This window comes from Microcaecilia unicolor, chromosome 6 (genome assembly GCF_901765095.1).
Source record: "Microcaecilia unicolor chromosome 6, aMicUni1.1, whole genome shotgun sequence".
NCBI classification, from domain to species: domain Eukaryota; kingdom Metazoa; phylum Chordata; class Amphibia; order Gymnophiona; family Siphonopidae; genus Microcaecilia; species Microcaecilia unicolor.
Genome location: NC_044036.1, coordinates 205,848,895 through 205,863,944, shown reverse-complemented (window position 1 = coordinate 205,863,944; position 15,050 = coordinate 205,848,895). Strand labels below are relative to the sequence as shown.

General features: G+C 39.2%; 1 protein-coding gene across 3 annotated transcripts in view; it reads left to right on the top strand.

Moving 5' to 3' along the window:
• KCNT2 (potassium sodium-activated channel subfamily T member 2) overlaps positions 1-15,050 on the top strand; it is a 1,050,204-nt gene that overhangs the window by 916,459 nt on the left and 118,695 nt on the right. The gene's annotated exons all lie outside the window — the stretch shown is intronic.

Below are 15,050 nucleotides of genomic sequence, written 5' to 3'. Positions count from 1 at the left end.
TAGTTATGTGGTAATGGCAGTAAGGGGGGATGTTATCAATATGGGCTACTGTTAGTTTATTTAACCACAAATCTGGTTATTTTAGCACAGAGTCTCATTGCAATGTGGCAACCAGTGGCAGTCCCGCCCTGAGCGCGTGCCATTTCTGGGGAGAAACAAAATCTCTGGAAATAGCTTCTGTGGCGCTAACCCGGCGGTAATCGGGCATCGCCGCACACTGCCCATTTACCGCAGGGTTAGCACGGGAGCCCTTATCGCCACCTCAGTGGGTGGTGGTAAGGGCCCTGCCGCATGGCCACATGGTAGGAGTTATCTCACTGCATGATCATTTTTTGTGAGGGGACTTTTAGCGGCTGGGGAAAAAGGGCCCTGGCACGCGGAAAAAACAGCCCCTGCTGCTAGCACAGGGCCCTTTTCCCGCAGCTTGGTAAAGAGGCCCCTAGGAGCACTAATTGTCTTTAATTAGAATTTACACATACAACTTTTTTGGTGTATGCTATAATGTGCTGCACGTAAATTCTAATGTGCATAGCTGAAAAGAGGGCATGGATTTGATCTTGGAATGGGTGTTTCTGGGCATTTCAAAAAACTATGCACCCACTCTGCGCCTAATTTGGGCACGGGTATTTAGCCCTGGTTTTAGGTGGTCTAATTGGGATTTTCTAAATTTTAGGCGCAAGAATGGCCTGTGCACATATTCTATAAACTACACTTAACTTTAGGCGTAGTTTATGGAATCTTGTTAAGCACGTGGGGTTTTGGTGCTGATTTTTAGCCATCATTTATATAATTTACCCCTTAGTGCCTCCTAAATAGGAGGCACTAAGTGTTGCCATGATAACTCTATGCAGGGACCATACACTAATGACAATATTAGTGCATTTTTTTTTGTTACATTTGTACCCTGCGCTTTCCCCACTCATGGCATGCTCAATGCGGCTTACATGGGGCAATGGAAGGTTAAGTGACTTGCCCAGAGTCACAAAGAGCTGCCTGTGCCTGAAGTGGGAATTGAACTCACTTCCTCAGTTCCCTAGGACCAAAGCCCACCACCCTAACCACTAGGCCACTCCTCCACTCCTGCAATAAAATATATTTTAAAAATCCTCCAAAAGTGCTGCATTAAGGAGTCATTTTACTAAGGTGTGCTAACAGATATAGCGCATGCTAACGATTAGCATGAGCTAAATGATAACATACCCATAGGAATATAATATCTATCTTATCATTTAGTGCATGCTAATCATTAGCGCATGCTAAATCCATTAGCACCCCTTAGTTAATGGACCCCTAAGTCTGGGCTTAGTGCATGGTAAAATCCTACTTTGCCACATGTTAAGACCAGATTCTAGCATATTTTAGTAAAAGGGCCCCTTAGATTGTAAGCCCTTTAGGGACAGGAAAATACTTCTGTTCCTGAATGTAACCTGCCATAAGCTACAAGTGAAAAAGGCACGAGATAGATCTAAAATCCCATCAATCCCACAAATACCAATGGAGAACATGATGCAAAACATATAAATATAGCATGTCAATGGCAGAGGTTTGCCCAGTTAACTTCCAAAGCTAGTTAGAAACTCCTTGTGAATGATATTGTGCCTTTTGAAGCATATAGCTTTCTTTTTCTCTGGATGGCAGTCTTACGCTGTATAACTGTTTTCAGTTAGCTGCTGAGAAACTGCAACAGACCAGTATAATAAAAATAAGAATGAATTATTTACTTCATTTTCAGGCTATTTTTCTGCCAGCTTTAGACCCAAAAGACGTGATTATCTTAACCAGTTTATTAATAACTAGCACACATAAAAACAACTGCATAGGAAGTATGTTCCCGATGTTGCTTTCCTCTTCCACTGGTTTCAGTTCTAGCTTTTACTACTGTAGGATAGAATATTTAAAGGGGGTATGTGAAGTTCTCGCTCAGTTTACTGTTGTCATTCTGATAAATCACCAGTGCAGTTTATTTCTGTCTTTTACAGCTGCACCATTTAAACAACTAATATTGCTGAATTTTTGAATAAAGTGCTGCTACTGATGCTTTACTTGGCAACCACAGACACTGAAAACCAGGTCAAAAGTATTGTGGTATAAGTAAAATATGTCTTAGTTGTACAACACAGTCCTAAAATGAAGTCTATGAAATATTTGGACTTTTAATTGTGCATTCAGCAATATTTATGGTAACAAAACAATAAGGGGTCCTTTTACCAAGCTATGGCAAAAAGCGGATTTAGCACACTCTTATACACATCTATCCCACGTGCTAAGGTCATTTTTACTACAGCTGGAAAATGGACGATTTTCCAATTTCCCAATTAATATGCCATGTGCTAATGTTTACCAAATAAATAAAACCCACAGCTACCGTACTAACAAAAACATTTACCCAACACTAATATATTTAAATATTTTTAAGTGTGCTCAGAAATTTCAGAAATACCATCACAGGTTAAAAACCCTAAATGTGCAGCTCTTCAATATTCAGTCATTGCAAACAGTGCTATAATCTTCATTGGTCACAAAATACTTGAAGTCTCGGCACAGCAGAAAGCATGAAAAATGTGCAACAATATAAGTTTTTCTTAGCACTCCAACAGGTCCCAGATCTTGACACGACTGCATTTCACTTCTAGCTGCTTTAGGGAATCTGAAAAGTATCATTTTCCAAACAAAGTGACAAAAAATGGTGGTCTCTGAAAACATAAAAAAACAAATGCATTATTAACACCGTATTCAAAAGTGTTAAAACTTACTGTAACATAAAACTCAGGGTGATCTCAGTGGGTACCTCATTCTCTTTTGCATGTCAGTGTCTCTCAGATGCCAACCATCTATTCTCTGTCGTTATTTCAAAACTGGAAATGATGTCACAAACTGAGTGGGCTATTGGTGGAAAAAAATAGCCCATTCAATTTGAAAATCATAAACACAGGGACAGAACCATATTACAAATAAAATGACCAAAATTAATGCAAAACCACCCACCATTCAACCTCCCTATTTAAGCTCAAAGCAGCAACAGTCTTCCACCTGTATATCCACTGTTGTTGTTTCTTCCAAAGGACCACAGTCAAATTCTCTCCCCCCATTGCAAAACAGAGGCTTCCAAGGCAATAAATTTCAAGTATGTTAAGCAATGATGTTGATCAATCCAGTGCTGAACAAGGGGGGCCTCCATGGTTCCTCATCTGGCTTAAGTGCTCCATTGATCTAGTACAAATTTGCCTATTGGAGTGTCCAATGTAGAGTAATGGGCATGGGCAACGTATCATACAAACTACTCCAGCTGTATATATAATTCAGGTATTATAGGATGCTCTTGCCATAAAAATTTAAATTCTTTATCAGTGATGACTTACATTTCCAAAGCCTGAAATAGAATTTCATGAATTATATCCGATGTCAGCTGTAGGGTTCTGAAACAATTCTTCTTAGTATACAGCATCTACTAGTTGATCTGTTGCCGGAGAACGTGGTGAAGGCAGTTAGCTTGGCAGAGTTTAAAAAGGGTTTGGACGGTTTCCTAAAGGACAAGTGCATAGATCGCTACTAAATGGACTTAGGAAAAATCCACAATTTCGGGAATAACATGTATAGAATGTTTGTATGTTTGGGAAGCTTGTCAGGTGCCCTTGACCTGGATTGGCTGCTGTTGGGGACAGGATAATGGACTCGATGGGCCTTTGGTCTTTTCCCAGTATGGCATTACTTATGTACTTATGATCCACATACTTTGTGACATCTAAGATGACTATTCCACCCCCGTTGTCTGTAGGGTATATGACAATAGTAGAATCATTAGCCAAATATGCAGTATCTGCAGGCTCAGCTGCCATCAAATTTTGCTTGATCTTAAATGGAGTGGATTCTAAAGCAGTAATCGCAGATTCAACCAATTGTTCAAAAACTTGTAAATGAAGGTCCATAGATCCCAGAGGGTTCCAGCAAGATTTCTTTCACAATCTACTTGGTGTCATAGCATGTAAAGGCTGATCCTGAAAATAAAGGGCCAGATTACACTTCCTTACAAACTTATACACACTAACCCAAGTGTCAAAAGAACTATATAAGGTATATGGTAAAATCCATTTGCTAAAAGTGACATCTCATTATCACTCAATGATGTCTTGGAAAGATTAAAAATATTATTATTTGTCATCCCTGAGGTTGACATTGTGTTCTTTTCTCTTGTGTCAACCTGCTACTGCCTCCTTTCGAGGCCAGTTGAGAAAACTTTCATGTTTGAAATCTCTGCTGAACAGGCTCACAAACTATTTCAGATGATCTACTGGATTCTCTTGAGCTTTTCTCCTCATCTGAAAAATCAATCAATGATTGTGCATATGTAGGTGTTCTTGACCATCCATGGATAGACATGTGCTAATGTTGCCATTAGCATGCGGCCATTAACAAAAATTAACGATGAGTCTTTACCACCACCCATTTTGTAGGCGGTAAGGGTTCACTCACTACTCTGGCACTAATCAGTTTGCTTGATAATGTGACTGCGCTAACTGATTCACGCTATCATGCCCACTCTCCACCCCCTCCCCCCAGACACGCCCCTCTGAGAAAAATTCAGAAGTATTTTTTAGTGTGTGGTTTGTGTGTGCACATTGAGATTTTACCACAGAATGTCTAAGCATATCCCACAGTAAGTCCTTTCAAGCTGTGATTAGTGCACGCTAGTGCTTACCACAGCTTAGTGAAAGGACCCCTGAGTGAGTGTTTCATATATAAGAGTTGCAGATGCTGTATTAGCTGAATTATCTTATGAATGGTACAGCTTTCTGGAAACTAATTCAAATCACCATTCAGCTGGAAAGCTCTCCACTAAGTGCTTGTATCAGACAACAAGGAGCCTCCTCTTTGCCCTTGAAAAACTATATTACATTGCAAAAAAGATAACTGGTAAGTTAAGAGAACTGGAATTTTTTTTGTTATATTAGATAATTCCATTTTTAAAGATCTTTGAGCCAGGAGATATGTGTTGGGGGGGGGAGGGGGGAATAAATAAAATAATGTATTCATTTTTTACACTAAATCGCAATAACATGGTAGTGGGGTTCACTCATTCAATATAGTACTGTAATTACATCACCACTATCCAGTGAGAATGGGTAATTTTTTGTTTAATGGAGGAAAACAGCCTCAAAGTACCAAGGTCTATGATGGTCCCTTTCGGTACTAAATCAATCCCGTTTGCCGATTGCTCGATCTGTACAGGGATTTGATATTTATCATAGGCTGAAAAACCTCCTTAGATTCCAGTGTGCATGCAATACTAAATAAGTTTTTCATTTGAATCTTTGCAATCTAACATACTCGCATGCAAGTCCATTTCTTGTGCTGATATATCAATTCGCCACAATAAACATAGCTTATAACTTAGCTTCTGGAGCAGCTTTCACAGATCTATTCCCCGTTAGTACCCTAAAGCAGCTACAGTCTGATCTACAGCACAGCGAAACGCTGGCCATCGTTGGTCAGGGGAGATCTGAATGAGGCAACCATGGATGCCATCCGGGAGCACAACACAAGCTAAGTTATAAGCTATGTTTATTGTGGCGAATTGATTTATCAGCACAAGAAATGGACTTGCATGTGAGTATGTTAGATTGCAAAGATTCAAATGAAAAACTTATTTAGTATTGCAGGGAAATCAGCCACAGCTTTGATTTGAAGCACATTTTTAAAATTGAGATGGTTCATAAAAAATATATCAAATATCTCAATAGAATAGACCACATTTATAAGGAAATTACAAAATAATTGGCCCTTTTACCAAACTGCGATAAAAAGTGGCCTTAACATGTCCTTATACAGGTCATTCCTGCGCATTAAGGACATTTTTGCCACTATTTATTTATTTATTAGGATTTATTTACCGCCTTTTTGAAGGAATTCACTCAAGGCGGTGTACAGTAACTATAGATCAAACATGAGCAATAGGCAATTACAGCAGTAAAAATATTCAAGTAACAATACAAAATATGTCATGGTATACTACTTTATTTTTCCTTTAATTGGGTACCTTGGTCTACTATATTCTATAATAACCTATTTCCAAGGATTAACGTATGTGATGACCCGGACCTCCAATGCTTTAATAATATTTATCAAACTGACCTCAACACCTCCACCCCTGGTCTAACACCGGCTGGTGAAACAGAACCTTTATATCAAGGATACCAGGGATTCTGTGGGGTTATTTCTTATCATAGGTCATTAATGTTCAAAAATTATGCTTTTACTTTACCAATAAAAACTACTTGGTTTGCATTGGCTGACCTAAATCAACACATACTTTCACATCTTACATAAAAGTATCCTAACCACAGTATGTAAACGGAGTACCCTTATCCCAATACCTTCATTTTATATTACAAATGTCTATCCACATTTTCCTTCCGTCCCATGAAAAAGTGCACTTAACTGAGTTTAAATCGATCTTCTCCAGCCGGCTGGTGCCTGTTCATGAGCCCGTGAGGTTTGTGGTAGTACTTTCTCCGGTATGCAGATCGCTTCGTCACTCCGTTCCTTTTTTTTCTTTTTGTTGTTTTATTTCAACTTGCTTTTCCCACTCCGTTCCTTCTTTTCTCTTTGTTTAGTGTTTCAATGTTTCATCTTGATTTTCCGACAAGCACGTCTTGTTTCGCGATATCCATCGCTGCTTCAAGGAACTTTTTTACTCTGATACTTTAATTTCTTACTTTCGATTCCGATGTTACAATGCACAAGATGGCCGCGGTTTTTTATATGACGCCCTCAGGAACCTCTTCCAATCCCTTTGTTTCTTTTATTTAAAGGGACAGCTAGTAGAACGCCTTCCATTCTACACTCTTATTCAATCCTCTGGGCATAGTTGTTTTAAATTGGTAAATCAACCGTTGTTCCCGCTGCCAAAGTTGTTGTTTAATGTCCCCCACTCTCTTGCCCTTACTAATCACTTCCAACACAATAAACTGCATTTGTTCAAAAGAATGGCCCTCCTCTGCACAGTGTTGTGCCATAGGTGCCTCCGGTTTTTTATGCACTATTCCATGTTTATGTTCTATAATGCGTGTTTTAAATTTTCTTGAAGTATGTCCTATATAGATCTTACTGCATGGGCATCTACTTGCATACACTACATTCTCTGTCTCACAATTTGACTGACCTCTCACTTTGATCACTTGTTGCCCATGCTCCCAGTCTAAAATCGATCCTTCTAAAATATTTGGACAGATACTACATCTACCACATTTCTTGTGGATACCTGTAGTTATCGGCCCTGTCGTCCACACGTCTGATCTACAAAGAGTATCCTGCAAGTTCGTATTTCTCTTGTAAGAGACCATCAATCTTTTATCTTTAAATTCGTTCTGTGTTTGAAGTATGCCCCAATGTTTTTTCAATATTTTTGTTATCTTATCCAATTCTCTTGTATATTTCAATATACAATTAATTTGCGGTTCAACTGCTTTCTCTCTAGACCGCAATAACCATTCTCTATCGTTAAACCTTGCTCGTTTTTGAGCTTGTTTTATCTCCTTATTGGGGTAACCCCTTTCCTTGAATTTGTTCTTCAATATTTCTTATTTTTCCACGTACTTCTGAGTAGAATCACATATCCTTCTATACCGTATGAACTGCGAAAAAGGTAAACTCCCTATCAGATGTTTGGGATGCATGCTATCGTATGCCAAAAGAGAGTTACTATCTGTTGGTTTTGTGTACAGATCTGTGTGGAGTTCTTGCCCTTCTTTTTGAATCCATATGTCCAAAAAATTAATATGGACCTTATCAAAGTTGTAATCGAACTTAATTGTTGGATGACAGTGATTTAGCTTCTCTACAAACTTTAGAAATTCTTGTTCCGTGCCTTCCCATAGGGCAAAAATATCGTCTATATACCGACCCCAATATACAATTTTCTGCCATTCAGGGGCGGTATAGACATACTTTTGTTCATAACGTGCCATAAACAGGTTTGCTATTGAGGGAGCACATGTGGCTCCCATAGCTATTCCCGCTATTTGCAAATATACAGTAGCTGGTCATCGAATAAGAAAAAATTATTTTTCAATGCCAGACTTATTATCTGTTGTAAAAATGTTGTTGGGACAGTCCATGGTCTCTCCCGTGCATTCAGAGCTTGTTCTGTCACTTCTAGTGCCTCATTTTGGGGTATCGAAGTATATAATGCTCTCACATCTAATGTAACTAATTTTGTTGACTGTGTAATCTTGACACTAGCTATCTGTTTTAAAAAATGCGTAGAGTCTTTAATATATGATGGTATTTCCACCATAAGTGGACGCAGGAATGTGTCTACATACTGGCATATTATAGAATATAGTAGACCAAGGTACCCAATTAAAGGAAAAATAGAGTGATATAGTGCTACAGTAGAAAATAGGGAACATGGCACAAGTATGGGATAGTGGTAAAAGATTCACTAGTGATGAAAGAGCTGCTATTCTGCAGGCCCCCGCTCTGTCCCAGTTGGGCACTGAGAGAATGTCAGATACTACATGGTCGCAATTACTAAATGATTATAAGGACTGTATACGATATGAGCTACATAGTGCAACGCTAGTGGACTATTGTAAACAAGAAATAATACCAAGGGGATTAAGGATGACAAAAGCTCCTAAGTTATTTCCAGATAATGAGCAGTTTGTGGAACAATGGAACAGCATTTTAAATCAGTGCTCTTTAGACCTTATGTTGCTGTTAATTCAAACAATTCAAAAGAAGTTAGTGGAAGAAAAACCCCGCTTAGAGGAACGAGTGTCACAATTGAAAACATTGACTGAGTTTGAAACAGCTAAGGAAGATTTTGACAGAAAACTGGATAAGTTTACAAAAGAATTAAAAATATCTAAATGCAAAAAGATACAGAGAGATCAGAGAGATTACACAGAAGGATATGTTTACAACTGGCAAAGACCTAAGCAAGAAGAGCAAGGAGATGTAAAACAAAGAAAAGTAGGCTTTGCCTTGTCAACAGATTCATCAAGTGGTGAAGAAGAAGAACAAGGGGGGCCAAAATGACAGTGCAGACCTATGGAAGGGGGTACAGAACAAGAGAGGGGTACAGAAATATAAGAAGATCGAGAGGGAGAGGAATACAAGTTTACAGAGGACCCAGTACCAGGAACAGAAGAAGGGACGATTCACTATAGTGAATCTGTCTAAACATCAATTGACAAAGGATGAAGAAATGGTTCTTAGTAAAGGTTTATCCTTTGTTCCTACAAGAAAACATCACCCCTTACAGTTTAGGATAGACTTTGAAAGATTTATTAGAGTATTACAACTGAAAAAAATTTTTAAGGATCAAGGAGAAAAAACTGCATATTCAAACTGCTTCAATAAAAGTAGCTGGATTCCTCCAGGGCCATTAGACCTGGTGATTAACATTTTTAAACAAGCTGTGTTGAAAGATGTAGAAATAATAGAGAAAACAACGAAAAGGATGAAATATAATTTAACGAAAGAACAAAATCAAGCCCTCCAACAACTAGGGAAGAATTCATCAATAGTGATTCGAAGAGCTGATAAGGGAGGTGCAATAGTAGTGCAAACTAAAGAAGATTACATGGCAGAAATATCACATCAGCTGGCAGATCAGAATACATATAAGCTACTACTTGAAGATCCTACTTTAGAGATTCTTACCATTCTACAGGGGTACACAAAGGAGGCCATGAAACAAGGGTTCCTAACGAAAAAAGAAAATAAATTTCTTTGTTACATGCAAGCCAGGACTCCCATTCTATATACAGTGCCCAAAATCCATAAAAATCTTAGTAAACCTCCAGATAGGCCCATAGTGTCAGCCCGAAATTCACTATCAGAGCGAGTCTGCCAGTATGTAGACACATTCCTGCGTCCACTTATGGTGGAAATACCATCATATATTAAAGACTCTACGCATTTTTTAAAACAGATAGCTAGTGTCAAGATTACACAGTCAACAAAATTAGTTACATTAGATGTGAGAGCATTATATACTTCGATACCCCAAAATGAGGCACTAGAAGTGACAGAACAAGCTCTGAATGCACGGGAGAGACCATGGACTGTCCCAACAACATTTTTACAACAGTTAATAAGTCTGGCATTGAAAAATAATTTTTTCTTATTCGATGACCAGCTATATTTGCAAATAGCGGGAATAGCTATGGGAGCCACATGTGCTCCCTCAATAGCAAACCTGTTTATGGCACGTTATGAACAAAAGTATGTCTATACCGCCCCTGAATGGCAGAAAATTGTATATTGGGGTCGGTATATAGACGATATTTTTGCCCTATGGGAAGGCACGGAACAAGAATTTCTAAAGTTTGTAGAGAAGCTAAATCACTGTCATCCAACAATTAAGTTCAATTACAACTTTGATAAGGTCCATATTAATTTTTTGGACATATGGATTCAAAAAGAAGGGCAAGAACTCCACACAGATCTGTACACAAAACCAACAGATAGTAACTCTCTTTTGGCATACGATAGCATGCATCCCAAATATCTGATAGGGAGTTTACCTTTTTCGCAGTTCATACGGTATAGAAGGATATGTGATTCTACTCAGAAGTACGTGGAAAAATCAGAAATATTGAAGAACAAATTCAAGGAAAGGGGTTACCCCAATAAGGAGATAAAACAAGCTCAAAAACGAGCAAGGTTTAACGATAGAGAATGGTTATTGCGGTCTAGAGAGAAAGCAGTTGAACCGCAAATTAATTGTATATTGAAATATACAAGAGAATTGGATAAGATAACAAAAATATTGAAAAAACATTGGGACATACTTCAAACACAGAACGAATTTAAAGATAAAAGATTGATGGTCTTTTACAAGAGAAATACGAACTTGCAGGATACTCTTTGTAGATCAGACGTGTGGACGACAGGGCCGATAACTACAGGTATCCACAAGAAATGTGGTAGATGTAGTATCTGTCCAAATATTTTAGAAGGATCGATTTTAGACTGGGAGCATGGGCAACAAGTGATCAAAGTGAGAGGTCAGTCAAATTGTGAGACAGAGAATGTAGTGTATGCAAGTAGATGCCCATGCAGTAAGATCTATATAGGACATACTTCAAGAAAATTTAAAACACGCATTATAGAACATAAACATGGAATAGTGCATAAAAAACCGGAGGCACCTATGGCACAACACTGTGCAGAGGAGGGCCATTCTTTTGAACAAATGCAGTTTATTGTGTTGGAAGTGATTAGTAAGGGCAAGAGAGGGGGGGACATTAAACAACAACTTTGGCAGCGGGAACAACGGTTGATTCACCAATTTAAAACAACTATGCCCAGAGGATTGAAAAAGAGTGTAGAATGGAAGGCGTTCTACTAGCTGACCCTTTAAATAAAAGAAACAAAGGGATTGGAAGAGGTTCCTGAGGGCGTCATATAAAAAACCGCGGCCATCTTGTGCATTGTAACATCGGAATCGAAAGTAAGAAATTAAAGTATCAGAGTAAAAAAGTTCCTTGAAGCAGCGATGGATATCGCGAAACAAGACGTGCTTGTCGGAAAATCAAGATGAAACATTGAAACACTAAACAAAGAGAAAAGAAGGAACGGAGTGGGAAAAGCAAGTTGAAATAAAACAACAAAAAGAAAAAAAAGGAACGGAGTGACGAAGCGATCTGCATACCGGAGAAAGTACTACCACAAACCTCACGGGCTCATGAACAGGCACCAGCTGGCTGGAGAAGATCGATTTAAACTCAGTTAAGTGCACTTTTTCATGGGACGGAAGGAAAATGTGGATAGACATTTGTAATATAAAATGAAGGTATTGGGATAAGGGTACTCCGTTTACATACTGTGGTTAGGATACTTTTATGTAAGATGTGAAAGTATGTGTTGATTTAGGTCAGCCAATGCAAACCAAGTAGTTTTTATTGGTAAAGTAAAAGCATAATTTTTGAACATTAATGACCTATGATAAGAAATAACCCCACAGAATCCCTGGTATCCTTGATATAAAGGTTCTGTTTCACCAGCCGGTGTTAGACCAGGGGTGGAGGTGTTGAGGTCAGTTTGATAAATATTATTAAAGCATTGGAGGTCCGGGTCATCACATACGTTAATCCTTGGAAATAGGTTATTATAGAATATGGTATACTACTTGCAATGACAACACAATATGTAATAGAACATTATAACTGGTAGTGAAGGGTAAGGCAACATTGTAACATACAGATGAGTAAGAAAGTAGGAAGAATTTGAAAGTAAGGTGACTGATTTGAAGAAAGTTGCACATGAGGTCAGAGAGATGGTTAAATATTATCTCAGTTAGACTGGGAGTGGATAAACATGTCCCGCTGCAGTATGTGCAGCCCGAGTCAATCCTTGTGTGTGTGAGTGAGACTAACAAGTTAGTTACTTCCATTAAAGGCTTGGTTGAAGAGCCAAGCTTTCACCTGCTTCCTGAAGTAGTAGTCTTATGTTAAGCCGAGCCTTTCAGGCAATGCATTCCAGAGTGTGGGGGCTACTCCAGAGAAGGCTCGCTTGCGGGCATCACATCATATAATGTCTTTTGGAGAGGGTGTAGTTAGTGAAAGTCCTTGGGAGGACCTTAGAGTAAAATGACTGCTTTTTCTATTTTCCCTATTAACAGCCAAGCACTAATCTTCCCATTAGTGTGTGTGTCCATTAGCACTTGAGCATCTACCGCCACCTATTTTGTATGCAGTAGGGACTCGTGCTGTGAGGGGCCCTTTTACTATGCTGCAGTAAAAAGTCCCTATGGTAGTGATGGGGGGCATTTTTCACGCGTGTTGGGGCCCTTTTTACCGCAGCGGGTAAAAAGGCCAAAAAAAAGAAATGGCCATGCGGTAAGATTTCACTTATCTCGTGACCATGTGGAGGAGGAGCACTTACCGCCACCCATTGAGGTGGTGGTAAGGGCTCGTGCACTAATCCGGCAGTAACCAGGTGGCACATGCCGCTGCCCAATTACCGCTGGGTTAGCACCTGCAGAAATATTTTTCAAATGCCGCACTCTTGGGGTGGAGCTACTGCAGTGCCCATGTTGTGCCAGTAGTAGCTCCAGATTGGCGTGTGGTAATCCAGCGGTGGGCTTACTTCCACTTAGTAAAAGGGCACCTAAGCGTGCACCAATCAGTTAGCTTGCGGATATGTCCACATACCCAGTCTCTGGTCCCAGACCCACCCCAGCACTAAAAAATAAAGGTTAGTTTTTAGCATGTGGGTAGCACACGCTGATCCCAAAATTACTGTGTGGTGTCTGAGCATTCCCCATATTAAGACATTTTTTCCTGTGGTAAGCAGCTTTGTAAAAGGGCCATTAAATGTTATGTCCATTTGTAACAACCTGGGTCTCAGTAACAGAAATTATATCCACCTCTTTTGTGTCTCACAACACACATGAGGAGAAATTCTAATCTTCTGTAAAAAATTAAAAATAATAATAATAATATTAATAATAATAATAATAAAACATTTTCAAAAGCCAGCCCATCCCTGCCTGAGTTTAAAACCAGTTTCACAATCAATGGGAAAGATGTTACCACATCTTCTCCTAACTTCTCTAGAAAATTAGTCACTTCCAATCTATTTGAAATACTGAATATTGTTGTTCCACAACCTCCTGTCTTTCCCCTCGAGATAAATAATACGTTTTTGAGATGAGAGAAAGATTCTTCTGACATTTTAACTACCTCAAGAAGGTATCTTTTAAATATTTCATAGAGTAAAGAAAGCTATAGATGTTTGTGACCTGTACTGGTTACTGAACAATGTAGACTGAAAGATCCCATATCAACAGCTCTACTTACAAAGACTACCAGTTGACTCCAAAACCACTGCTTACCAAAAATACAAGCTAAATACCAACTGTTAGAAAAGGTCAGGTTTTGCCTTTTCTGGGCCTCCTTGGCTTCTGAGTCCTATTAGCAGATCCCGTTTCTCACAGGATGAAATGGTTTATTTCTGGGACACTCTTCCAGGTCACCCCAGATAAGTCCAGGGGTTTCAGTTCTCCCTTCCAGGCCCTGAGAGCCACTGGATCCAATTTCCCTTCTCTTAGGGCTTTAAAGTAGTCTAGGCTCTTGGTTATTCAAAGTATGCAAATGATATGCAGATCATTGTTCACGTCAACATTATATGTCCACAGTTTCTTTCATTATAATAATCCACTCCACTGCCTTTCAGGAATGGGTTAGTCTTTTCCTGCCACCTCCCACGTAGTCTCTATCACCGGACTACCACCACCCCAGGCAGGATTTACACTCTGTCACACCAGTCTAGGAAAATGTATAATGCATAAGTTTCTTCAAGGTCATACACTTTCCATATTTTAAATCTTCTTGCAGAGATTTACATAACCCTTTATTAGTAAAGAATCATTAGTTTCAAGTTCTTTGATGCTCTGTTTGTTATCTGAAAGCTTCTTTTCAAAGTTTACTAAAGTTTGTTTAAATTGAGAAGAATCCCCCTCCCCCCCCCCCCAAATTTTAGGCATAATCTGCCTTGAGCCAATTAATTTTTTTTGATTGAGCAGAGCAGAAATATACTATTAAATTAAATGAAGTTTCAGTAAATCAATGAGCCAAAGTTAAAATCTGGCAGGACAGAGGAAGCATTGTAAAGACTGAGTTGCCTCCCAGGTATAATCAGTGAAGAAGAAATACTATTGAACATACAACAACTGTAGCTATGTCACCTGTTGACTCCCCACTGCTCAGTCTTCTAGGAGTCCTGCTTCTCTCCCGGAGTTCACATCAGTGACATTTCCCCTCTGAAGCAGCATGCTTCCATAACATCCTCCATCTGGGCCTCTGACATATGCACAATGTCATCAAAAAATGTATCAGCACCCAGCAACTCTGAAGACTCCAGTGCCAGTTAGAGCAGAGGCATCCAATCCCAGGAAACAATGGAACCATCTCCAAGGATGAAATGGAACTCTCCAACAACTCCACGCTATCTGCATAGACTCAACTAGGGTTGAGGTAGATGGCCTTTGGATGCTAAAGATATCCATGAGGACAGATGACAAAGGTTGAAGTCAGGCT